General features: G+C 46.6%; 1 long non-coding RNA gene across 1 annotated transcript; it reads right to left on the minus strand.

Moving 5' to 3' along the window:
- Nucleotides 1-388: 388 nt before the first annotated feature.
- On the minus strand, nucleotides 389-25,887 carry LOC138690855 (uncharacterized). Its single transcript, XR_011329665.1, has 6 exons — nucleotides 25,136-25,887; nucleotides 16,720-16,791; nucleotides 14,065-15,561; nucleotides 6,088-6,389; nucleotides 5,521-5,811; nucleotides 389-3,375 (listed from the first exon to the last, which is right to left on the minus strand). It is a non-coding gene; the product is annotated as an uncharacterized lncRNA (long non-coding RNA).
- Between the last annotated feature and the right edge of the window lies 1 nt (nucleotide 25,888).

Raw genomic sequence — 25,888 nt, forward strand, 5'->3', positions numbered from 1 at the left:
TCAGGATGGAAAATAAAATGTGCCAAGTCGTTCAATAAGAGCCATGCTGAGGGGGGCAGAGTCTACCTGAAGGCTTGAAGAGGTCAGGGTCGGGTCCAAACCAGAGCCTGGCAGTGCTTTGCATGCCTGGCAGCACAGCGTGGTCGCTGTCCAGAACAAATAAATATGCTCCACAATAGTCTGTCCTAAAGGTTTGCAACCTGACCTGAGAAGTACGAAAATGCACAATGGATGATCTCTTATAATTTTCCCTAAGTCTGTCTCTGCTATATACTGCAGAGGAATTCAGTCCATTGGTTTGAAGTCTTTGTGCTGGTCAAAAATAAATAGAAACACTAGAGCAAAATCATTGAAGTTTGATTCCAGATTTTACTGTGGTGCTGTTAAAATATTGCTCCTGAAAAGCCAGTTTGGTTCAAAGACTACCATGACTCAATGTGGCCACCAGCAGCTTCCATTAACCCTTTTAAAAACTGTAGAGATTGTAACGCTATTTCTTTTTCCATGCAGAGTAAATGAAAAGACCATTTTAATGGTGTCTGCACTTTTTAGACCCTGAACAGGGGCTGAATAAACAGGAAATGAAGGTCAGGGGGCAATAAGTGACAGAGAAGAAAAGGTGAGCAGACAGGATGGTCAGCGATGCTGGCAAATGGGCTAACATGAACAGTCCTTTTGCAGTTTAATGTTTAAAGTAGCTGTGATTTCACATAGAAGGAAGACAATGGTTGTGCTGCCAGGGAAGCACTGAAAGGAAAACCTGAGCATCAGTTACATTTGCAAGGTATTTCCAAACCTGATGCTCAATGGCTTCCTATTAAGTATGGAATATTCTGTATTAATTCTGTAGCCTGTGATGAGCGGGCGCTGCGCCAACCATTTTGCATGGGGGCTGCAGAGCAGATGAGTGCTGAGCTGTATGGAAGATTTCATTTGTGTAAATGAGGAGGCCGTTATCACAGCACTAAAGGTCCTGTTTTTAAAAAAGCCTCCTGTGGCATTATGCACAAAACAACCTATTTATGCAGCATGACAATATTTATGTGCTTCGCTCCAGCTTAAAAAGGGAATTTGCAATAGATGAGGGACATGAGAAAGGATTGGAGTGAGAGATAAGGAGAGATTAGAAAAGGCAGATCATGAAGTACATGACATCCTGCAGCAGTATGTAGAGTAAACCCCTGCTTTTTTTAAGACATGAGCCTTGAGAATGGTGTCTGGATCATTCATACACTTCCTATAATTTTCCACAGGCAGGGTGCTGCAGTTGCTGGAAATGTGAGGGTACACTGTGCTGAAAGCATTGATGGGCTTTATAACCAACTTTGTCCTTTCCAACCTCAACCTCTTGCCCTTGCTGGGGTCATGCCCAGGGCTTGCCTTTGGGCTCAGGGATGCTGCAGAGTGCTGAGCTCCTCCACCGAAAGCAGAAAACAGGGGAAAAATCACCTGTGCAGGGGCTCAGATGGACATGGTGCAAGTCGAGTGGTCCTGTTGGGGTGGCTTCATAGCAGGACAGAGCTAACTGTGCTTGCTGTGACACGGCTCAGACCCTTGTTCCCTGTCCTTATACACAAGCAAGTTTCCCAGGCTTTTTTGATTACTAAAAGTTTGCTTCGCTGAAGTGAGCAGTTCCTCCAAGGGGCTGCAGTGGCCGTGCCTATGTGCCTCTATTTTCATTAGCAAAACAGCTGTGGCTCAGCCAGAGTGCTCTTCACTGACTTCTGTAGGACCAGGCTAGGAGTAGGCTCTGTGCTGCTTCTAACCTCCCCCAGCGCACGTGCACCCCACCCCCGGGTATCAGGCTCTCATTTGATCCTGTGGGCAAATAACATGGTGTTTTGGTTTTAATTAATGTTGCAAAGAGGGGAAAATGACCGTTTGGTCTCTGTGGGAGCCTGACCTGGCTGCAGACTCAGGATGACATCGAAGACGGAGGCTCCTGGTTGCGATGGTGGGAGTCAAGGCCAGCTCCTGACTTGTGACAGGATCCCGAAACGTGACTGGGGACTGAGCACCCCCTGAAATAAAAATACCTGAATACACATGGGATCTGAGGGTGATCGCACACCCTAGCTCTAAAGCAAGAAAAATCATAGTGCCTCAGTACCCATGGAGCTAATGAAAAACTTTCAAGCCCAAATACACACATAGTGACAGCCATGAAAGTAAATAATTTCTGTTTCAGCTTTCTGTGTCCTTCTATCCACTCCCCATCTCTTGCTGTCACTGCGGTCGATGGCTGCCGAAAAGCCTTGTCCGATTCCTGCATCTGGTTCCTAATGTACAGGCCAGCAGCACCGTGGAGGAGAAAATGCTGCTGCTCATGTAAGCTGTCCTGTGTGTTGGCAGGGCTGTGAGTTTCAGAACAGAGTGATGTATTTCAGCTCTTGTGAAATTTCTGAATAATCAGCTCATCAAAAAATATCATGCAGAGTTCCCTTGTAGTCCTCTCCAACTTGCCACCTCTCCTGCCAATAGCTCTGTAGGGTTACCACAGCTTGGCATAGCCCATTAGCAGAGCTCTGCACAATCACTCATGAGTAGAGCTGGCTGGAAAATAAAATTCTCCTTCTTGGGGAAAAAAAAAAAAAAAGAAGATTTGGCGGGGGAAGATTTGGTGGGGCAGGGGGGATGTTTGGCTTGGCATTTCAGGATGAAGATTTTATCCACTGCTCCCTCCAGCACCCTCTTCTGCTCCCTCCAGCACCCTCTTCTACTCTCCCCTGCACCCCACCCTTTTTTTTCCCAACCCCATTTTTTAGAAGGTGACTCCAAGAAAATAAAAATTCCACTTAAAGTGGCAAAGTCATTGGATGCTGTTTGATCTGCTGGTGACATCCTCCTGGCCCCCAGGGATGAGTCTTGCTGCAGGATGGGCACCAACCCGCTGGCACCTTCTCCAGCTGGGACTCCTGGGCAAGTTGTCCTTGGACCCTCACTTTTTGCTGCCACTGCCCAGTTTCTTCTCTGGAGTTTCTTCATGATATTCCCCTCCTTGAGTAGCTCAAAAACCTGCTGCTTAGGCATCTGGGAGCTGGCGACTATGTCTCTGTTCACAGGGAGATGGTAGGTGCTGGAAGGGCCTTGAGGTAAACCCGACCAGCGGCGTTGTGGAGACAAGGGGCCGAGCAGCAAGAGTCCCTGGTCTGCCTTCAGCTGCTCCCCTTGGTCCTGGGTTGCCTCCACGCACATCCCCCTGTGCTTTCCCCTTCCTTTTGGACACGTGTTTTTCACTCACAGGGGATCACTGCTTTGGCTGGAAAGAGCAGACCTCCCCGCTGTGTCCTCTAATGACGCTCAGAGCTGAAACACGGGGAGCAGACCAAGCTGGTTGCAGACCCTCTCCTTAAGGCAGGCGGCAAACAGCAAGTGCTGCGGAGAAGGGAGGTGCAAAAATCAATGGTTAGTGCATTAGGATTAAAGCTGTGGCATGAAAGCCTTATAGGGCCAGGATTATTATTTACTTTTAGGCCTGCGGTGCCTGCATTGACTGTGGCGCTTGGTGTAACTGGGGTGTAGTACTTGCGTCGCTTTGCAAACCCCTGTATGCGTGCGTGGGGCACGACGGCATCTGTCAGTGAGAGGTGGCTCCAGCGCGGTTTTCGAGCACTGCCTGTCCCCTCCTTGGCTCTTCCCCCGACCCGGCTGCAGCTGCCGAGCTTTTGCTCTGTCCCTCTTTACTTGTGTCACCCTCTCTCTTTCTGCTCAGGCTTTTGTCATTTCTTTTGTCACCATAGTGACAGGAAAAGAGTGATGACTGCTGGAGTAATTTCCCATATTAGCTAACGCTGGCCTTTCAGCCTAAATCAGCGCTTCATTTTCCCGGGGCTCCGGCTGAGCCCCAGCGGAGCGGCATTCAAAAGCGGTGGCGGAGGGGCCTCGGCACGTCGCGGTGCTGCCAGCGCTCCTCCGGGACAGCCTGGGCAGGGACAGGGCCTTCAGGTCACTGCATGTCCCATCTCCGCACACCAGGGATGCGCAGAGAAAAGGGGAAGAAAAAAATCCACTTTTGCAAAGGTTTCTCCCTAACTGCATTTGCTGTGGGTCTCGCGGTCGGTAAAAAACAGGAATTTGGGCACTTCTGTCCATTTTGGGGCAAGTGTACATTTGCAGCGTGCATAGAAAGAGCTCCCCAGAGGTAACTGCTCGCTCCGACCCATGCAGCGAGTTGGAAAAGACCCCCCCGTGTATCCCCAGCCTGCACCCCTGCCTCTGCACGGCCTCTTGCAGCACCGGCTGTTCCCAGGGACCAGGGCTGGGACCAAACCTGGGCTCACAGTGGGGCAAGAGGGCGGCTCAGGACAAAATACTGCTCTCTTCCAGGCTCTGTTAGTCGTTTACTGCATCTCAGAGAGACACGCAGGATACACACACACAAATACATACTTAAAAATCAAGATCATTAAGCACGCAAATACGTTTAAATAACAAACAAGCCACTGAAAAGCCGAGAAAGGTCACAAAATGCGAAACGAAAGCTGCTCTTCTGTTCTCCGTTCCGGCAGTGCCAGTCCCTGCCACAGAGGAGGATATATTAAGAAGAGTCAACCTTCATTTCAAGCGCGCTGCCTTTTGTCCTCATATCACAACATTAACATTATCCCCACATAATTTTGTGTATTTAATTTTACAATAGACTGTGCCAGTGAGCACTGCCTGTAAATATTTGATCACCACCGTTCCTCTAGGATTATCTTATCAAGAGTAAAGATATTAAAATAGAAATCTTGTCATGTTACTGCCTTTATACTTCCAGCCTGAGAGTTGATTGACAGAAAATGAACTGCCTGAACTAGCTCTAAAGTGTCTTTTCACTGAGAGCTTTAATGCCAGAGGCTATAGAAAAAAAGGTAGCTAGTCATCGGAAACTAATGCCTTGCTGTAGTTACAGAGCTTTTGTACTGAAGATTAAAAAATATGAGTCTACTAGGGGTATTTTTACAAGTGTAAAATGATGTTGGTCTTTTTGTATCTTTTTGCCATCTCTAATGAGCCTTAAAAAAAGCCTTGCCTTTTCTTCCCACACTTGAATACTAGATGCAGCCTCACCGCAGCTCACAGACATGGGCTGAAGTTTTGCAAGAGTAAGCTCTTGACTTATCTAACCTACAAAATTTCTTTTTGGTGATAAAACGGATTGCAAGCCAGGACTGAATGTTCCTGCCTAGCTTGGAATATCAAACCACTATAGACAAGTCAAGGTTTCTATTTACGGGCAGCTAAAGACACACCCGTAATGCTGTTTTAATGTTACAAAATTGCCCTGAAATTGTCATGTGTCTGAAGAGCACCATGCTGCAAATATATAGCCAGTCCCCGAGGGCTCACTCAGCCAGTGCTCCAGCACAAATCAATGAGAGTTTTCGCTGGAGTAAGGACCCAAGCGCCAATTCAGGAAAGTACCTAGGCACAAGCAAACTTTAATCACAAGCTCGTGCTCGTTAGAAATCAATAAAGACAGAAGCTGGCTGGGGCAAGGGGATGGTGAAGGGTGTGGGTCCTGCATCCCTGCAGTACCTGCGCCCGGGCGGGTGAAGGACCAGCAGTTCCCGGCATCCCAAATAAATCTGGCTTTGTCCTGTCATGATCCGGGAGGGCAGGGAAGGGTCGTTAGTTCACAGATCTGTCCCATCGCAATGACAAACTGTAGCCACCGGCATTAAATCACCCGAGGCCTTCAAGGCAGTAACAACAGAAGTGTTCTTGCGGGATGACTGAGGTCGGAGTAGCCAGAGACAGCGCAACCTGGAACGCTCTCTTTAGTCAGATCATTCCTCCCACTTTTTTCCCTTCCAGCGTGAACAATAACTATGAAATGAAAATAATTGGACATTAAGCAGCCTATTGTTGAGCTGACATGAAAGGGATTTACATGGGTGGCTCCCATTAACAGCAATGGGTGGTCCCCTCCACACTTTCCCTGGGCTCCGAATGTAGAAAAACTTGTCCTAACATTTCACTTAACAGAAAAGGTCAAGAGCTGTGGTTTTGTTCAGTGTGCTCAATATATTCAATTAAAATATACTGGCATGTTCGTCAGCTATTAACTGTCTTTGCAATAGCTGTAATTAAACAGATACTTACCTGTGAAAGGAAATCTTTCAAGACAAACTCTGACATGGCAGCGGAGGAGAGTAGGAATTTCCCAGGTCTCCAGTGTGGGTTTGCTTTGTGTCTCCGCATGAATCCCTCAACCACTGGGAGTTTTCCTTTCCCTGCTGCTGGAGCGAGGATGGCTTCATGGTGCACTGATGGCTGCTGATTTCCATACAGGTAGGGCACGTCAGCAGAAGGCGAGGGGCTGGCCAGATCCAGCTCCTGCATGTCCCTTCCCTGGGCACGCTGGGTGTGAGCTGAGCACCAGCAGTGCTGGTTGCTTGGAAGCTCTGGGGGAATAAAATCAGCAGGATGATTTTTTCAACCAGGCAATTCACTTGCAGAAATATCATTTACCAAGTTCCACTTACGGCCTCAGGGATAAGAAATGGAGAATGAGAAAGAGTTGGCTGCTCTGGAGTTTTTAGCAAACTCAGAGGTTTTAGAGGGTTTAGCAGCTGGTGGCCTCCAATCCAATGGGCAGTAGGGTTAAAAGCCATGCACCCTGCTTTGAAAACTTCTTCCAAAGAGCCTGAAATGAAGAAAAACCCCAACAAGGCAGACTAGTGCAAAGCAGAGGAAGGAACTGAAGGAAGCAAAAAGTAATTACCTGAGCCAACTGTTCTAATTATATACACACAGCAGACAAACGGTGATAGCAATTGTTGGTGCTCTTAAGACGGATCGCAGGGAAATAGAGATACAGTAGAAAATAACACATATTAAGGAATTAGTATTCATTATGCTAAAGAAGGGGGTGGGTATTTACATTAGTCAGAAATCAGGCATACAGAGACATGGGTGACAGCAAGAAGTGCAGCAAGAAAACCCAGAACACACTTGTGACGGGTTTCCCTGGTAGGTGTGAACAAGGGATGCTGAGCCGGGTGTGATGCCACCAGCACTGCTGCTTTTCCCCAGAGACCTTTCAGGGCTGAGCAGCACATGCTTTTCCCAAGAGCAATGTTCCCATCGGCCAGTTTAGTCTCCTGTATGTACCTTCCTACACGCTAAAATACAGCATTTCTGCAGGAGACTCCGGAGCACCGCGTGCACCACAAAGGGGTGTACCCTGCACAGGCAATGGTTGTCCGCTAATGGATAGCCCCAGCATCGCTCGATTCTATCACAGTTTTATGCAGCTGATGGCATCCAACATGCAGCTCCGGCTGCCTCCAGGCACAGGGCTGGAGCAGGGCACGGGGAAGCCCAGCGCCTCGCTGCAGGGCTGCAGGATAGCACACCACGTGTGAGGAGCTGAGTGTGCTCCCTCTTGCCATGGGGCTTTTGGGGGACAATAGCGTGCCCCCTACCACACTGCACCAGCTGGGTTTCGATCTTCTGTGTGCTCAGGGTCTTCTGGATCCTTTCACTACAATGTCCCAAAGCTCCTTGTGAGTTTGTGCCATCCTCTTCAAGAGGTACCGTCAGCAAACACTCATGTTCCTCTGCTGAGGTCCTTAATGAAGATAGATAGTGATCAAAGTAAGCTTCAGCCCAGTCCTTGAAAAACTTCTCCTTTCACCATTACTGGGCCCTATTAGCCAGTTCCCCACCCATTTCTGAGATATTCAATTAATCCCTGTCTTCTCCAGCATGGCTTATACTGTTAGATATTCAGAGCACAAAGGCAGGGGATTCACTGAAATCCTGGAGGAGGAGAACTGTTGGATTTCCTTTATCTGCAAGATCAGTTAGGGATTTCAGGTTAATCTTGCTTGGTAAATCATGTTGCATTTTATACCATTTGCCTTCGTGTCTCTGTAAGCGGTCTTTCTCTCAGAAAAATGTCAGCAAGCTCTCACTATTGGACCCTGTTCATTTAGCAAGACCTTCTTAAATGGATGCACTACATTTTCCACACTCCCACGTATAGAGCCCCACCCCTGAGCTCATACACTTGTTAAGCACCCACCTGTGGGTCCATGGGCCAGATCCTTCAGAATTGAAGGACAGAGAGCGCCCACTTTCTGCTGTTGGGCACCCAAGCCTGTTCCTTAGGTGTCTAACAAACTCAACGAAGTATGTAAGTACCTAAAAAAACCATCCTGTTGCAAGTTCCCACTGGCAATCGGGAGCCATAAAACCTAACTTGACATGAGCTGGTGGTTTGGGGATTTCATTTCTGCACATCTTTCTTAACCTTCAGTTTTGCATTCAGTCCCTTTGCCATGCTGCCTTTAGCCCATGCTCCAAATCTTTTTCCTCCCCCAAAAGCTAGGCATTTCTCCTGCTTTGAGGAAGAGGGTGCATAACATCATTATTCTGCCCATATACTCCTGCTCTGTGCTAGTAGCCAGCAGCCCTTCTCTCCTCCGTCTTTCTATTGCCCTGTGGTTGTAGAAGTTGTGCATTTGAATAGTCTTTCCTGGGTCTACCTAAGCAAGTCTCCCTTCAAGCTTTCCTTTCCTGACTGCCCTGGTTTCAGCTGGGATAGAGTTAATTTTCTTTCTAGTAGCTGGTATAGTGTTATGTTCTGGATTTAGTAGGAGAAGAATGTTGATAACACACCGATGTTTTCAGTTGTTGCTAAGTAGTGTTTAGATGAAGTCACAGATTTTTCAGCTTCTCCTGCCCAGCCAGCAGGAAGGCTGGAGGGGCACAAGAAGCTGGGAGGGGACACAGCCAGGACAGCTGACCCAGACTGGCCAAAGGGATATTCCATACCATGTGATGTCATGCCCAGTATATAAACTGGGGGGGAGTTGGCCTGGGGGCAGATCGCTGCTCAGGAACTAACTGGGCATCAGGCAGCAGGGGGTGAGCAATTGCATTGTGCATCACTTGTATATTCCAATCCTTTTATTATTATTATTGTCATTTTAATATTGTTATTACTATTATTATCAGTTTCTTCCTTTCTATTCTATTAAACTGTTCTTTTCTCAGCCCACGAGTTCTACTTTTTTCCGATTCTCTCCCCCATCCCACTGGGGTGGCAGGGGTGGTGAGTGAGCAGTTGCGTGGCGCTTAGTTGCTGGCTGGGGTTAAACCACGACACCAACCTATTTCACAGAGCTTGCTTTGTTGCCAGGGCTTCCTTCTTTGTGCCACTTAGATTCTGCTAATTCTTGCTCTAAGAAGATATTTTTCATCCAATTCTGTCTCCAGCTCCTTCCTAAAAGTTTCTTCCCCTTAAACTGAGAGGCACTTTCCAGATCTGAAGCAGGTTGCCCGTCCCTGCCTGCTCACCGTGCGACAATGCAGATGGCAGAGTTGCACAGCTCCTTGGGTGATCAAGTGCTTTATAAATTTCAAGCCAGAGATGTACAAAAAAAAAAAATGGCCAAAAAAAAAAAAGGTCTTTCCAGGGAGCACAAAATCAACACGATGACTTTAGCTAGCTGCACACAGGCAGAAACATCACACTGCCTTAAGTCTGCGCGGATGTTTGTGCCCCAGCTAAATCAAGTTTTGCAGATACTGCCCGCATCCTCAGTCTCCTCCAGCAGCACTTGCAAGCCCCCCGAGCCCTGTAACCAGAAGGGAAGGGAATGCAGAATCCCAAACCTCTCCTGGCATAAACCAGGCTGCAGATCATAAGCAAACCATCAGTAAGTATCTGTGCAAACACTAAACAGAGGATTTCTGGTCAAAGCCAGCAGCTGAGAAGAAAAGCATCCCTTTCCACGCCTTGGTCTCCTCTCCAAAGACCTACCCGTCACTGCTGGCCCTGGAGCGGGGCTCTGGCTCTGCACTGTCCTCAGCCCCTCTCTGCAGTGACTTTTTGATCAGGTTGAGGCAACGATTTTCAGTAAAACAAGAGAGGAAAATTAACAGTTGCAAGACAGCAAGGTCTGTGTGTGTGTGCGCGCGCACCTGTGCATCTCCCCTAGGACAAGCTTCAGCACACTTGGTGTTTATCAGGTGTAAACACGGACGGATGCCTGGTAATGCTGCGGGGAATGGAAGTCCCATCCTTTCCCTATAGAGTGGCAGGAAGGGACAGAGAAACAAGTACAAACGATCAGGCACAAGCTCAAACCAAGACGCTATGGGCACTTAGTCGCACTTTGCTGGACAGGAGGGCGAAGAGCAGCAGCACAGGCACTGCACAGCCCGTAGGGCCAGGGGCTGCCCCGCACCTTCTGCGCAGGGGATGCGGCCGCCGCTGAGCACAGCTGAGCCAGGCACCAGGGCCACAGCCCTCCCAGCAAAACACATACGTTAGATAGATAGATAGATAGAGATGTAGATAGATACAAAAAGCTTTCAGGTATTTAATTATGAAAGTCTTTATATATCAAAAAAATAACTTTTTATAATGTTTAAAAATGTGTGTATATATGTATATTTATATGCATACATATATATACTGGTTGTATATGTATATATAAAGCCCTTTTAAAAGACCTTTACATACACACACAGAGAGACATACTTACACATATATGTATATATACATATATAAGACCTTTCTATATATACATATACACATATGCATTGTGTTATATATATACATTTACATAGGTATTTTATATATCATAAATATAAGTATATAAAGGTCTTTCAGAAGGGCTATATATATGGACGTGCATGTCTATATGTCTATTTATATGAATATGTATATATGCATATATAAAATTAATAGAATTAATAAATATAACTACATATACATATACTATATTACATTATATACATATTATCATCCATATCATATAATAACAATAATTATATAACAGTAAATATATATTATATTTTTATGCTATTTGTTATGTACATTTATGTTGTTACAATTTTATATATATATTTAGATTATATGTTTTTAAAGGTCTTTGAAAAGGTCTTTATATATAAGTATAATCAGCATACATATATGCATAAAAATTCACATATATACATATATTTTTATGTATATCTGCCTGTGCATATGAATGAATGAAAAAATAAATAAGTAAAACCAGAGAAACAAGTTTATGGCATTTCAGCTGCAGTCCCTGGGTAGGCCTGAAATAAGGTGATGAGATTGCTCAAATAATTTGGCAGCCTTGTAATGAAAACTCTATTCTCCAACTGCTTTCATTAGGCAGCCCTCTTTTAATAATAGTTGCTTATTGCCTGGCAGATACAAATGTGAAAAGATGTAGATAATATCCTCTGATGATCCTAGACAGCACTATATATATACACACACACGGGGAGGTGGTGGGGGTGTATATATACACACACACACATATGTGTATGTGTACACACACACACACACACAGCAGCTTATATTTCTCTCTGGACCCATCAGAAGGAAAAGCTGCCCAGGCAGGGCTCTCCGAGGCTGGGCTGGCACAAACACTTAGTGTAGAAAATCAGCAACCCGTCACTGAAGATTACCTAAACTGTAGGAGAAGAGGAATAATATTGCTCCCTGTAGCTCTGCAGAGTTTTAGACATGAAAAGTGCGCGTGTATTCTTAACCGAACTCAGGCGTAACTGGCTAAAACTCCCGCAGTATGTATGCAATACGCGTGCCATTGACTTCCTAGAAGCCCTGGCAGAACAGGAGCTGTGAGGGTGGGCGAGGAAAGTGGCCAGGTTGCCCGTGGCATCGTCCCGCTTTGTGCCAGGAGAAACCGCCGGAGTGCAGACACCCTGTTTGCACATTTTACTTTTAAATCCCCGGCTGCTGCTTTCAGGCCTGACAAGTACCCTGACACCTTTCCTTTCCCCTCCTGCCACCAGCCTGGCCAGGAGCCGTGATGTCCGTCTGTCCAGCCCCCATGCACCTGGCCGTGGCCGGAGCCCCCTGCTCACACACTCGGTCCTGACCGGGAAGGAGGAGCTGTCACGCCGTGGCATTTCTCTCCTTCTCCGGCAAAGGGATCCGGCTGAAAGAAGTGAAGAAATAACATCAAAACCCCAGCCGGAGGCTGACAAGCAAACTGACATTTAACAAAAAAAATAGGTGAGGTAGGAAGAAAGGCCTGGGTGGGTACTTCAGTGTTTGGCTATGGTTGCAAATCTTTTGGGTGAGCTTTTCTGGCTCCCCAACATAAAAGCTTTTCCAGACACATTCTTAAAATGCCAGGGAAAGTATCGCCCCTGCCTTTTCTATCTCATTAGCAGCTGTCCCAGAACTGCCCACACCCAGAAGAGCAGCGGTGTTGAGGCAAGCGTTTCACCATCTTCAACTCCAGCAGCAGGAGGAGGAGGGCAGGCAAGGGTTAAGTGACAGCTTATTTACGAGTGACAAGGGTGTGCAGAAGCCTGGAAGATTTTTTTTCCAGTTTTCATTGGGTGACAGACACTTTACAGGCAGTTCTGCTGTCCCTGGGAACATCAGTGTGAAATGGAGAACCGGTGGCATTTACAGACTGAAGTTTCTGCTTGTACTCAGTGACAGAATAAAGGGGGGGAAGAAAAAAAAGCCAAACCCACGAATGTTTTTAACCACCGCCTGTTTTTACGCCAGCTCTAACTCTGGCTGGTTAGACTCACTGGGCTGTTGCAGCAAGAGGCGGTTTGAGCTGCTGGTGGACAACGTTGCGTTCTGCTCAAACTATTTCTCACTCGCTTAATTATATCCTGCACCTACAGTTTTACAGAGAACAGATGTGAAGGCTTACCTTGGGACAGATACATTATGTGTACAGCATTAACTTCACACCCATACAGTCCCCATTTTAATTACACAGCCAGTGGGGGACTCTGGATAGTTTGCTGGCAGAGCAGTTGGTTTCATCAGCAATTCCCAAGACCTCAGCTGTCTGCAAGCATCCTCACCCATGCAGGCTGAGCTACACTGGAGATCCACCCCAAGGCAGCCAAGGGTGAGCCAGGCACTGCCTGATCTCTGGGCTGCGACTGCAAGTCCCCCAAAATCACCGAAAGACCAACTGCTGGTACACACCTATGGGCTTGCACAAGGTCCAGCCTAAGATTCACCTTAAATACAAGTGGTTTGGAGAAAAGCATTAACGTGACGTGAAATGTGAGGCCAAAGGATATTGAAAGACAACTTGGACATACAGCGCTGTAGTAGTTTGTCTGATCTCTGACCCCTGTCAGGGAAACATCAGTATGACGGGTCCCCACAGGCTGCATCTCTCTGCTAATAAAAGCCTTTTAGCAACACTCAGAGAAGGGGTTTGATCACAGCCTGTTGCTGGGTTTAATAGGTGCCGAAGAACAAGCTAGCATTTGGTTTTGTCACTCCATTTGACACATCTCCTCTTTGAACTGACATAAGCAATACCCTTATGTTTTGTTAGCTTCACAGGAACTCCAAAAATTCCTCAAAATTTCAACAGATCCAAAATTGGACTACAATTTTGCTTGTGCTACCATAAAGCAGGGAAAACTGCTCAAAAAAACCCCCAGCATTTCTCTCTATCAAGCCCACTGCATCAAAGCCAGGCAAGGAGACAGTTTCTGCATTTGTTCCTTCTCAAGGTGAAGAGAAAGAAGGGCCATTTTCCTGCTTTCCCCTTTACATCTTTTCCAGGTGGCAAACAGCTCCGCTGAACCCTTTCCCCGCAGCCACCTTTCATTAGCCAGGCTGCCCTTCTCCTCGCCCGTGGCGCAGCCGCACAGTCCTCTGGTTCCAGCCCAGGAGAGAAATCATCAATATACATATGTCAGGTGAAATTAAAATTGTCCCTATGAGTTATTCTATGACACAAGCTAGCACCAGCTATATTAAATCCTATTAATTAATATTTAATTAATTCTTTTCCTTGCCTATAAACACAGAGTGCTACTGCAGAGCACAGAGGCAATTATTATCTGGGGTTCTGCAAGATATTATAACTTTCAGAGTTACAAAACCTGCATATTTGTTAGAAACAGCATGACAAATCTGTCGCTGTTAGAGCTGCTCTACCAAGACTAGAAAAATCCTGAATAAACTGCAATAGGTCAACAATTTGCCAGAAATATCAGCTGAATCAGGAGCCTGTGGTTTCAACTCACTGGAACATTACTTATTATGTGCACAAAGAGCCCTACCTCAGCAGAACACTGTGCATTACTTACCGAAGGGCCAGCAAGGCATGGCTCATGTTTCACTAACTTCCACTCATTCAAGCTTAATTCTTTGCTTAGCTATTTCTCATCTGCTTTCTGAACTGGTGAGGAAGGGCACACAGTGGGACAGGCAAACTCTGCCTCTTGTAGCGCAGACCTTTGCAATGGCATCTGATGAAGCATGGCAGTGGGCAAAACTCAGCTGAAGTGGCCAACTTACTTTCAGCAAACGCGGTGTTTACCGCTCCTCACTCACGTGGAAATGATGCAGAAAGTATGAAAGCACTTTTCTATTTGCTTCTGCTTGTTGGGAAAATGCTCTTCCAGGCAGCAGTGCTTTGGGGGGCTGCACAGTGGTGATGTCCTTGCTGTACGCTACCGCCATGGTTGGCATGGGCAATGGGGATACAAGGGGTTGGGTGGTCGGAAGTGGTGAGCATCCAGGGTTGACTTATTCCCGCAGGATCCAGCACTGCTTGGTTCACACATGGTTTAAATCAGGCTAGTGAATAACAACTCACCAGCTACCCACCAGCTGCTCACCATGTCTACGCCTCTTGAAGAGGCAGCAATGCTTTTGGTCTCCATCCGCACCAGAGTGACTGCTGATGACATTTATTCAAGTGATGACTTTCTCAGTGGCCTTAGGAGACCTGGGAGGCAAAGCTCCCAAACAAAAGCCTTGGTGGCCTCTTGAAAAATTCATCTCTCTTTCCCTGCTGAAAGTGGAAGAGGAAAAAAAAAAGAGGAAAAAAAATACCCCTTTACTGAAGTTGTTACACAATGAGTCATTTGCTGCCTGACGGGAGATGGGGCAACATCCCTCTCTGTGCCGCAGTGATTTGACTGATTACTTCTCTCTGCTCCGACAGTCGAGCAGCCTCGTCCAGCCGTTCTGATGTCTGGGTCCTGTCTGTCAGCAGCAGAGAAGTGGGTAGCGATGGTAAACAACATCCTTCTGGTTTGGGCAGTGGCATTTTGCCTGTTCGTTATGCCAGAATCAAGACCTCCTACTCAGTGCAAAGCTGAAGCCTGAAAACCCAGGGCTGGGTAGACTGGTTATTTTGGGGCCGGCGTGCAGGCGTTCGCATCTTCTCGGCATGTCGCGGTTGCCCATTTTGCACCAGCCCGTGTCTCCGTATTCCTCTTGGCTGCGTAACTGCTGGGGCGAGGGGTCCTGTGGGGAGCAGGAGGCTGCACGGCGCAGCCCGCCGCAGGGCTCGCAGCGACTGGAGCCTCCCTGGGAATTCGGCACGTTAGACTCAGCCGTCAGGCTTCAAGGGAAACAGTATTGAGTTTTAAGGTGGCATTTTCTTTCGGCTCGAGGCTGATGAGCTCTCCTGGAGGCTTTGGGGACTGAACTGCCATAGATCTCGCTCGAAAATGTCGCCCACCGCGGCTGGGCAGAGAACGAGGACAAGGCACAGGCGTGTGGGGGCTTCTTCCAGCACTTGCAAAATGCTGCTGTCTCCTCTGAGCTCTAAATGGGGCCCGGGACTTCCACAACTGTTAATTAGAGGCAAACATTATTAAAGTAAATTAGAAGAAAAAGGCAGCTGCGTATGCAAACCGATTATATTTTTACACTTGTTTAAAATCACAACTGTGATTTTTAATTATAGTGGATCAAAGAAAATAACCACATTAATCCAATGTAATCACGTGTGAGTTGATTTGATAACAACATTGTATTTAATTGGCAGTAAGCTCAGGCAATGTTAAATACAAATGAAAAGCACTGACGCATTCTGAAGACTAATTAATATGACAGACTGGTAGCAAATGCATTGTTTATTACTACTAATTTCCAATAGCTGGTTCAACACCATTTTGTTACCATGATCCCCAGTGCTGCGTCCATCAATGCATGATATTTAAAAGGAAAATTAAACTTGATTTATTTTAAGGAGGAACACAGGAGTTCAAAGATAATTAAATTATGCATTTCAAATACCAAGCTGCAGATAAAGAGCTTTAAAATACAGGATTCTCCTCTTTCCAACTATAAGTCCCCTTGATATGTGCACATAATTCACATTAAAGTGCTACATCAGTGACGGAAGACACCTTTTTCTCTGCACATTTGAATGCAGTTAACAAATGATAATTTTTTCAGGGGCTGACACAAGTCTCAGTGAAGTAAACAGAGATATTACCCTCAGGACCCTGCCAAAGCCCAGCAAGTCATTGGAAGAATTTCCCTTGGCTCCAGTGGGCTCTCAATCATATTCTAAGCTTTTCAGATCAGGGCCTGTTATCTTTTTTTTATCCTTAGAAAGTACCTAGCAGAAATGAAGAACATTCATTCAGGTAAAGCCTTTTAAATACAGTGTCCTGAAAGTTTGCTAAAGCTTTCCAGAAAGTCACACGCATTAAAATTCTCCTACCTGACTGCACTACCTTCCACAGTTGGTTATGGACTGTAATGGCACATATTTGTCACACCTTGTTACAGCCTTGGTCAATAGAATAATGGAATAATCAATCATCTATATTTTAGTGTGAGACATAATAAATACAGTGCATAATAGTCAATCAGGTCTTCACCAAGGAAAAGTTGAACAATTACAGTGGTTGTCGATGGTAAACTGCCTATGATAAGTATGCAAACATTGACCCCAAGTGTTACACTGAGAACATGGAAATTAAAATCATCTATCTTACTTGATTTGAAGCCTCCCAGATAACAAGGATGGTATTTAAGGAAAACCTTGGCTGGACTCAGATTGCTTCTTTCTGTTAGATTAAAATTAAATTAAGTCAAAATTTAGAAAATACTGGTTTAATTAAAGATACTTCACTAGCTCATAAATTATACATTCTCCATCCTGTTGAGAAGTGTAAGTTTGATATTAGGTGTCAGAGCTGCAGAGAATTCCTAAAGGTTAGTTCACATTTATGTGCCGTATAAAGCAGACTTCTGGAAACGAATGACTAATTATCGAAGTTCCCAAATTGCTACCTCAGTCTGCTCAGCAAGTGCAGTCTCCCTGATTTCAGCAAAAGCAGCGTGTTCTTCGGCAGCTTAGTCCAAATATGCAAAATAATATGGCCAAAAGAGACCTTGGCCAAAAGCAGACATTGGCGTGGAATCAACCATGAAAATATTAATAGATAATCATCCAGAAACTAATTACGAAATGTAAAAAGTCCAGCTATCTTACACAGACCACTGCAAGGAAGAGTGTTTCAGTTCCATTAGCACAGCAGCAGAAGGAGAATCCTTGCAAAGTAGTTTTCTGAACTTCCTAATGCTCTTACCAATGTACATCTGTTAGCTACAGCCACATTCATTTAAATTAGAGGTGTTAAAAAAACCCAACAGTGAAGGTGATAACTCACTGAAACATACTGTAGATACAAGTAAGAAAAAAACCCAAAACACAGGAAGACTGAGACCGATGCCTTCTTGGCAATATGCTGGAGTCCAGTGTACGTTATTGGGTTATCTCTAGGAAAACAGGCCAAAACGAAATGGCCGGTGATATAAAGCAGACCAGGCTGGAAGATGTGGTGACTTCTTTTGAACTCAAAACTTCTTAAAATGCACTTGGTCCAAACCAATTAAAACTAAATTTAGTGGGATTTAGGCAGACTCAGATTTAAGCATGAGGCAAAAAGCCATCCCTGAGCTCTCCATCCTCCCATAGCTGCGGCAGCAACAGCGCCGAGCCCTCCTGGCGACACCTCCACACCAGCGGTGGCTTTGTCCCAGCACACGCAGCCAGGGCAGCCGTTCCCCTTCCTAACCACAAGGCCAGGTTACAAAAAGCAGCCTTACCCTGGGTGGAATTTAAGCATGCATTTAACGTAAAGCTGTGCTCCTATCGCACTGACTTTGCCCTCCCCATATCCACAGTGGTGAGCAGAGGGGAGCAGCCATATCCACCATCAATGCTTACGCTGATGCCTGCTGAATTGACTGCCATACTGAAAAAGCAGCCATTACAAACCAAAAGAAGCCTGACAAACACTCCCTTTGAGACCGGAGCTACGCTGGGTAACACAGATGCTCATCGTCAGCCTGCTACCAGTAGCACTAGCGGTTTCAATCAAGATGCCTCCAACACAGACTTGCAAATGCTTGGCACCGAGACAGTGGGTAACAGATGCCCACCAGTGCTGAGGAAGACTGCTGAAGATGAAGACAGGGGAGGGGTAAACTCCCTGGCTCCAGGGAATTTGGAGGAGAACTACAGACGTTATTGATTTGCAGCACTGCTGAGAGGCTCCCTTGCTGCTAGGCAGCGCTGGCACTCAGTAAGATGCGATCCTCCATCCAAAGAGTGTCTCTGATTGCCTGAATCAGTGCTAAAGACACACGTCAGTGCATCCTGAAAAGCTCCTTATATATTGACCCAGCCATTATCAGGGTGCTGAGGGGCAGAGCAGGGAGCAAAACCCTCTGGGCACGGCTCTCGGCTGCATCGTACCACATTTTGGAGAGCTTTGCAGAACCACAAAAAAATCCCTCTGAGATGGTTTAGAAACCCCAGAGCTGATTATCCAGATAAGCCATGATGAGATAAGCTCTGATATCATCAGAAAGGGTGCAAGGCACTGTCACATGAGGGAGAGAGATGGGAAAGATGTGAATGCTATTTAAGCGGTCCCACGGTGAAACAGCTTGCAGCCAGCGCACAACTTACTGTCAGCTCTCTTTGAGCAGCTCCTTTGATTGCGCTGCTCTGTGAAGGAGCACTTGTCACTTTTTATCGAAGGAGAGGGGAAGAAAGCAAGGCAGCCTGTTGCCAGGAGAAAAGATGCCACTCACTTTAAGTTAAAATATAGACAGCTGCAATGCCCTGGCTGCTGGTGACTGAGGACTAGCAGAAGTGTGAAGGAAGTATCAATGCAGGGCAAGAAAAAGAAAACAGCAAGAGACTGGAGCAAGCGCAGAGTGGGGAGGGACAGTGCCCCAGACTCCCTGTTTGTAGCCTGAGCGTGCAGGAGGAGAAAACAGCAGCGACGTGCCCTTCAAAAGCTGGCAGCTCCCCATCAGGCTGAGTCGGGATGCTGCTTCCATGGCCCTTGTACCCAAACAGCCGTGGGATGCCTGGCTTAGGATAAAAGACAGACTCAGGGTGACCCACTGCTAAGGAGAGGTTTAAGGCCTCTTATAATAAAAGGGCAATCGGTCATTTGGCACCGTCTTGCTGTGGGCTGGTTACCCCTTACAGCACGTGATGAGCTCTAATCAAAATGGAGAAAAGCTGTAGCATAGCACAGCCTGTCCCGCAGCCCCTGCCTTCCCACATCATCAAGCTTAGAGTTGTTCAGTGAAATCCTCCTTGGGGAGCTGGAAATCCCTCGCTCCAGAGCAAGAGTATTAAAGCACCGTGATCGTATCTTTGTAACTCAGCCAGCAGAGGAAAACAACCTGGGGAAGGTACAAAAGCTCAAGTAACGCGAACGGCCCTTTCCCTGCCTTGGTTTGTCAGGATTCTGCTTGTTCAAGATAATAATCAGCAAACAGAAAATGATGCACAAAAAGGCTCAGGGTGAGAAAGCCCAATTTCCCCTCAGCTTCTGGTGCTTCTGCTAAGAGTTACTTTGGCATATTAAAAGGCACCAGAGATGACAGTAGTAACCGAAAAGATGGAGGGAATGACTCTGCAGACATAAGAGAGACAAAAATGCAAGGCAATATTACAGTATCCCTATTACCATGAGGCAAAGCATTTCCCACTGGAGCTGGGAAAGCTGATATTTAACAGCTGGATCCTGTCAGACTAACCAATTTGCTTCTATGGTTTTGTTGCTTATAGCAAAGCAGAAAATATTTATAGCTATTGTTTTCCTAAATTCAGCTTTATCCTTGCCCTATTTCTCTACAAAACCTGTGCAATTTCTGGCAAGACTCTTTGGCAGTACTTCCCCACTCACACTTTGCAAGGTAGACTGCATTTCCCAGTCCTGGGGTGCTGGCAGTAAGGCTCCGACATCTTGTCCCAGCTACTGGATTTTGAGGATCATGCCCTTCTGTGCAAGTAAGCTGGTGAAGGGTCTGGAGCTCAAGTCTTATGAGGAGCGGCTGAGGGAACCGGGGTTGTTTAGTCTGGAGAAAGGGAGGCTGAGGGGAGACCTTATCGCTCTCTACAACTACCTGAAAGGAGGTTGTAGTGAGGGTGGGTGCTGGTCTCTTCTCCCAACTAACAAGCGATAGAAGAAGAGGAAATGGCCTCAAGTTGTGCCAGGGGAGGTTTAGATTGGACATTAGGAAAAATTTCTTCACCGAAAGTGTTGCAAGCATTGGAACAGGCTGCCCAGGGAAGTGGTTGAGTCGCCATCCCTGGAGGTATTTAAAAGACGTGTAGATGTGGTGCTTAGACACAGGGTTTAGTGGTGGACTTGGCAGTGTTAGGTTAATGGTTGGACTCAATGATCTTAAAGGTCTTTTCCAACCTAAATGACTCCATGATCTTGTGATTCTAAGTGTAGGAATCACAAATGGTGTACCTGTCCTGAACTGATGATGGATAAAGTCACTAAAAAATCACTTATCTCCTCACTTTAGCGGCATTAGAGCATGATTAACTTCGTGTGCTGCAGAGGGTGGATAAGTGGAGGTCTGATTTTTCAGTTTGTTCTAGTTGTCATCAGCCTGCTAAATTTCCTAATGTATGTTACATACGGTCATGCTGTATTTTTCCTTTAATATGAGTACAGGGGCTCACTCACAGATTCCACAATTCTGCTGCTAATATCACTCTGTGTCTCATGGCAGCACATAGCCATCCATCCCGGCAGTGGAGAGCAATCGCTAAGAAATTACATATACATTTGGCAACAGGCAATACCAATGTCACCTTCTAAACAGGCAACCAACGGATGCAGGAGTAAACAGAGGAACAGCCTTTCCCCTGGAAGCAGAGGAAGGCAGTGACTCCAAGTCCTGCAATACTGAGTTATCATCTGGACCTGGCTACGTTTCCCTGAGACTCGCTTCTCTTCATCTCAGCCTCTAGCGGATAGGTGGCATATGGATGTCTTCATGCTCCTGGCCGCCTTGCCAGAGGTCACAGTCCTTTTCTTTTCCCCTGGTAAGTTGGGGGTGGTTCCTGGAAGCATCGTGGATGCTTCTATCTGCTGGTTCCTGGACGCATCGTGGACGCTCCTATCTGCCTTTTGAGCTCATTAGCTCTCCGCTGTGCACCAACTTCTTGTGTGGAAGGACTTTGGGAGCAACCCTGCCAGCTTCAAAACTGTAGGATATTTTTCTACGGTAAAACCCCCATTGCTGTACAGGGCTACTTCGTGCCACGGGCACTAACCCCCCACCAGCGCAGCACTGCCTGGATGTGGCGCTCAGCCCGAGTGCTGAGGAGCACAGGGGACCCTCCCGCATCCCGGGGGCGAACGGGCCACGGCAACCGCAGAACGGGGCAAACACAGCACAGGGAGCGGTGCCATGGTCTGCGGGGACAGGCCAGCAGCCATCCCTGGGGACATGCCACTCAGAGCCCCCAGGACACACGGCCAGAGCCGTGGCTGTCCCATGGCACGGCACCTGGGGACACAGGGTGGGCATCACCCGTGGGGCAGGCCTGAGCTGAGACAGCATCTCTGCTGTGTAAAGAATCGAAAATGTTTTTTTGTTGTCTTTTGAGGTTTTTTTTTTTCCTTTTGTTTCTAAGAGAGAAGACTGCAGAGCTTGTCTGTCCCAGGAAATATGTTATAAAACTGCAATTTGCCTGTCTTGGCTCTCTCACCCTAGCATTGACCCTAAAGATGAACTCCCATGAATAAGTCTAATCCTGTTTTTCATGTTTCCCCAGGCTAATGAATATTTATGAATCGTTTCTCCAGAGCCAAAGCATGGCCCTTACAACCGGCCATGATAGTTCAATTTGTTTTCTTGCCAATTCTTCGAATTGTTTTTTGTCGTTGTTCTTTTTGAAACTTAGGGGGGAAAAAAAAAACTCATTCCCAGTTGGTTCTTATCAAAGTGTGTGGGGGTTTTGTTTGTTTTTGATTTTTAAACTCAGCTGGTGCTTGGAGACTTTCCAATCGGCTTGAATGATTAATGTGGTGCCACTGACTTGTTTTGTGTTTGTATTAAAAAAAAAAAAAGCACAATTCATGTTTTCCAAAGAGCCAGTTAGGTATCTCTGGTTGACCATGCCATGTAAGTTTTAAATTGTTCTTTGTGTGCACAAAATGTATAGCAAAAAGGAAGCATTTCCACAGAGATGAATGGAACATTCAAGGTTAGAGACACAGGCAAAAAAGAAAAAATACTGCCTCTCAGCAAGCTGTGTATTAGACTACAATCATTACAAAGCCAGGTCTTAATATCTTAGATTCATTTAAGGGAGAAGATTTGTTCTTTTGCCTACTATTTGTTTAGCTAGTCTAAATTCAGTTTGAATAGCAAAACAGCTTTCCCCATTTAGCTGCATTACCAAGTCAAGGTCATTCCCCTCAGAGAAAGATCAAGATCCTCTATAAGGGAAAAAAAAAAAAAAAGAAATTACTCTTTCCCCCTGATTGATCTACTGAACATCATTAGTGAAGGGTAAGAGATATCTAAACATGCTCTGTGGTCCATTGACTTGCACGGGTGCTTTTTGAGTGTGAAACAGAAGGAAGTTATGCAATTACCTTGAGGAGAAAAATGTTCCTTTGTTGGTATTTGGAAATAAAACAGAGTTGTGGAGGGGGGAGGATCCTGAAGGACTCTTACAAGCTGTGTGTTTGTGAGTCAATAAAGTGGTAAAGAAAAGCAGCTCTATTGATTTGCATTATGTGCCACTTCCCAGGTAAGCGTTCAGCCTTTTATGATGTTTTTCAGCCAATGTTTTAATAATTTCTGTAGAAGTTTGATAGCACTTAATAGCACATATTTATTTAGAAATAGTAACTGCTTGTGCTTAAATTCATTAGACTAAGACATGCTATTGTAATCTTATCACTCAGAGACTGATTGGCGAAGCGTGCAGGAGCTACATCCAGCGAGTGTAACTTTTACACCAGCCAAAATATATTGCATTATAAAACCCCAAACAACAAAAACTACAGCATTCATTTTTGTGATTTTACCCTTATGTCAGAGGAAAAAAAAGTCACTTTAAAGCCTGAGAGTGAAGGGTAGCCTTTCCCAGATTGCTTTGCTGCAAGAAGAAAGACCATTACCAGGGAACCAGAAATTGTTCCGAGAGTTAAAATTACTCATGGCATATTAAGGGGGGGGCTCCTCCACACGCTCAGCACTACCCAGGGTGGGGAGACGGGCACGCAGGCTCAGCTGCAGCAGCATGGCCAGGGGCTGATGCTCCCCATCTGCCGGCGCTGCAGGCTCTCCAGGGCAGGAGCCGCTTCCTCCGATTTATTTGAGCAAGACAGAATACAGCTGAACTCCGCAGAGGTCAGCGACCATGAACTTCGGTTAGGGCAGCACTGCAAACAAGCACTGGGAAGAGTGCCGGTGCCCGCGGAGGCTTTAGCCACAGTAACTCCAAGGAGGTGACATCGCCGGGGTGATTTACCCCCTTGGACCCCCAGCCTGGCCCGTACACAAGCCCCGTGCTGCCGGCCTCGGTGAGCCTGGCTGGAGCACGCAGAAAGAGCGCAGAGCCCCCACGGCATCTCTCCTGCCCATGCGTGCACATACATGTGTGTATAGAGATAGAATATACATACACACATACACAGCCCCTCAGACCCTTCCTGCTAAACGGCAAGACCCCAAAGCTTTCCCTTGCAAGGATACCTGGAAATGGTCTGGGAGGGCTCAGTTACTTTTAAGTTCTAGCTCCTTTTTTATCCACTGAAAGTTTAACCAGCAATCTCTGTGAAAATAGCCTTTTTATCTACAGTAAGCTCAAAAATCCAGGGGGCTCAGCACCTCTGGAGGACCAAAAGTGCTCCAGCTGTCTCCACGATGCTCATGGGCAAAGAGCGATGGCTCCGCTGGCCCCAGCAGGTGTTGGTGGGGCAGGGGATCACTCTTGGAGCTGTTCGAGGGTTTGAGGAAGGGCCAGAACAGCTCAGACTTGCACATTTGAGAGACTGGAGTGTCCTGAAGAGACCACACCACAGAGGCAAAACAGGGCTGAAAGAGTCTCCTCTGTCTCCCTGCCTGGCCACTGCCCAGGCCAAGGAGAGAGCAGCCCTATTATGGTCTGCAATTAAAGAAAAAGTAAAATAAGAATAATTTAAAAACCCCCTTATTGTTCCTGTCTCCTTTGCCAGCTCACCCAGGTCACTGGTAACCCATTTCATAGGGTGCAGCTCCCCACACCCACATTCCGCCCTGCTAGTAAAGACGAGGCAGTGGGCTCACATGGCCCTTACCCACAGCTGGAGGAGATGCCCAAAGGAGGAGCGAAGCTAACCAGAACCCAAACCTTAATGAACCATTAAGGAAAAACATTGCAGAAAGCCCCATGAGATCCCTGCCTGCTCCGCCGGCACGCGCATCAGGCAGCTCCGGCAGCGCATTTGCTGGTTATCATTGCTGTAAATCAAAGCAGAATTAGCATAATTGTTCAGGTCTGGGGTTTGTTTTTACTGAGGTCATAAACAAGCTGATGACACTGGGGGTTTTTTACACCACGTTATAATTGCGCTGGCAGCCTAATTTTCAACACCCTGCTCACCCATGCTCAGTCACAACAGTGTTAACGGCAACTTTCTTTGAAAGAAAACCAATTGTTCCAGGAACGCATCTGAATTCAGCGATATTTCTGTCAATCCAGTGGGCTGCCTTTACTTCTGCCTTCCTTAGGAGACAATCATTGCCTGCTGGGACTTTATGCATAGATTGCTAACTTGCTGTGCATATACTGATGCAAAGAATGAGCTTTGTAATTTAAATAACAGACTGTGGAATTGATGACAGACACAAACACGGTCATTCACCCAGCTGCAGAAAAGTGCAGCTAAGGCTCCAGCAGGAAGGTGAAGGAAACATATTGCTTTTTCAAGGACCAGAAACACAGCCTGCAGCCATGGCTATCACATGTAGGACACCGTATTTATGCATGCAAAATAAAGCAGAACAGAGTGCACACCCCAAACCAGAAGGGTTTACATGGTATTCTGCTCTGAGCAGAGAGGCCTTCTTCAGTTTACTCACCTGACTGGATCTTCAGTCCAACTCTAGTGCAAAGTGGAGATGTTCTTTCCTGCAAGGAGATTGGGGTAATAAAGTGGGATTTGGTAAAATCCTGGTGGATGTTCCACGGTCCCTGGGAAGGGCAGTTGGGGAAGACCCATCAGCTCAAGGGCGGCAGCACCTCTCTGCCGGGCAGGATCATACCCACCAATACTGCCTGCATCAACAAAGCAGAGGTAAAGAGCTCCCTCAGCCTCCAAACCGGGCTTTTTGGCCCTGCACACACTGTGATTTACCCCCAGGCATTGGCTCCCAGGTAGTGGTGGGTCCCACAGCCTGCACTGGTCATCCTGGGGACCCACAGTTGGACCCCAGGACTGGGAGCACCTCTGAGAAACAGCCCTGTGCGACAGGATCATGCTGCAGAACGTCTGCAAGACCCCCTGTTAGCAGGCACAGAGCCGGGGAGGGCCCCTTTGGGGATGGATGGGGCTCACGTGTAAAGGAGAAGAGGGTGTGGGGGGACATGAGCATGGGCCAAGGCTGGGCAGAGCCGCAGCACTGCGTGACAGAGCTGGTCCCGCTGAAGAGTTATCTTGCAGACGAAGACAAGGGCACTGTAGACAATAAAAATGACAGCAAGAGTACAGAAAATTATTGTAAATACCTGTTCAGGTAAAATAAACCTTCTTAATCTGGTGTGTGTCATTTGCATAACAACAAAGGCTTTTTTTTTTTTAAGAGTGATAAATACATTTTCGTTTTGAAAAGAAA

The sequence above is a fragment of the Haliaeetus albicilla genome, chromosome 24, assembly GCF_947461875.1.
Source record: "Haliaeetus albicilla chromosome 24, bHalAlb1.1, whole genome shotgun sequence".
NCBI classification, from domain to species: domain Eukaryota; kingdom Metazoa; phylum Chordata; class Aves; order Accipitriformes; family Accipitridae; genus Haliaeetus; species Haliaeetus albicilla.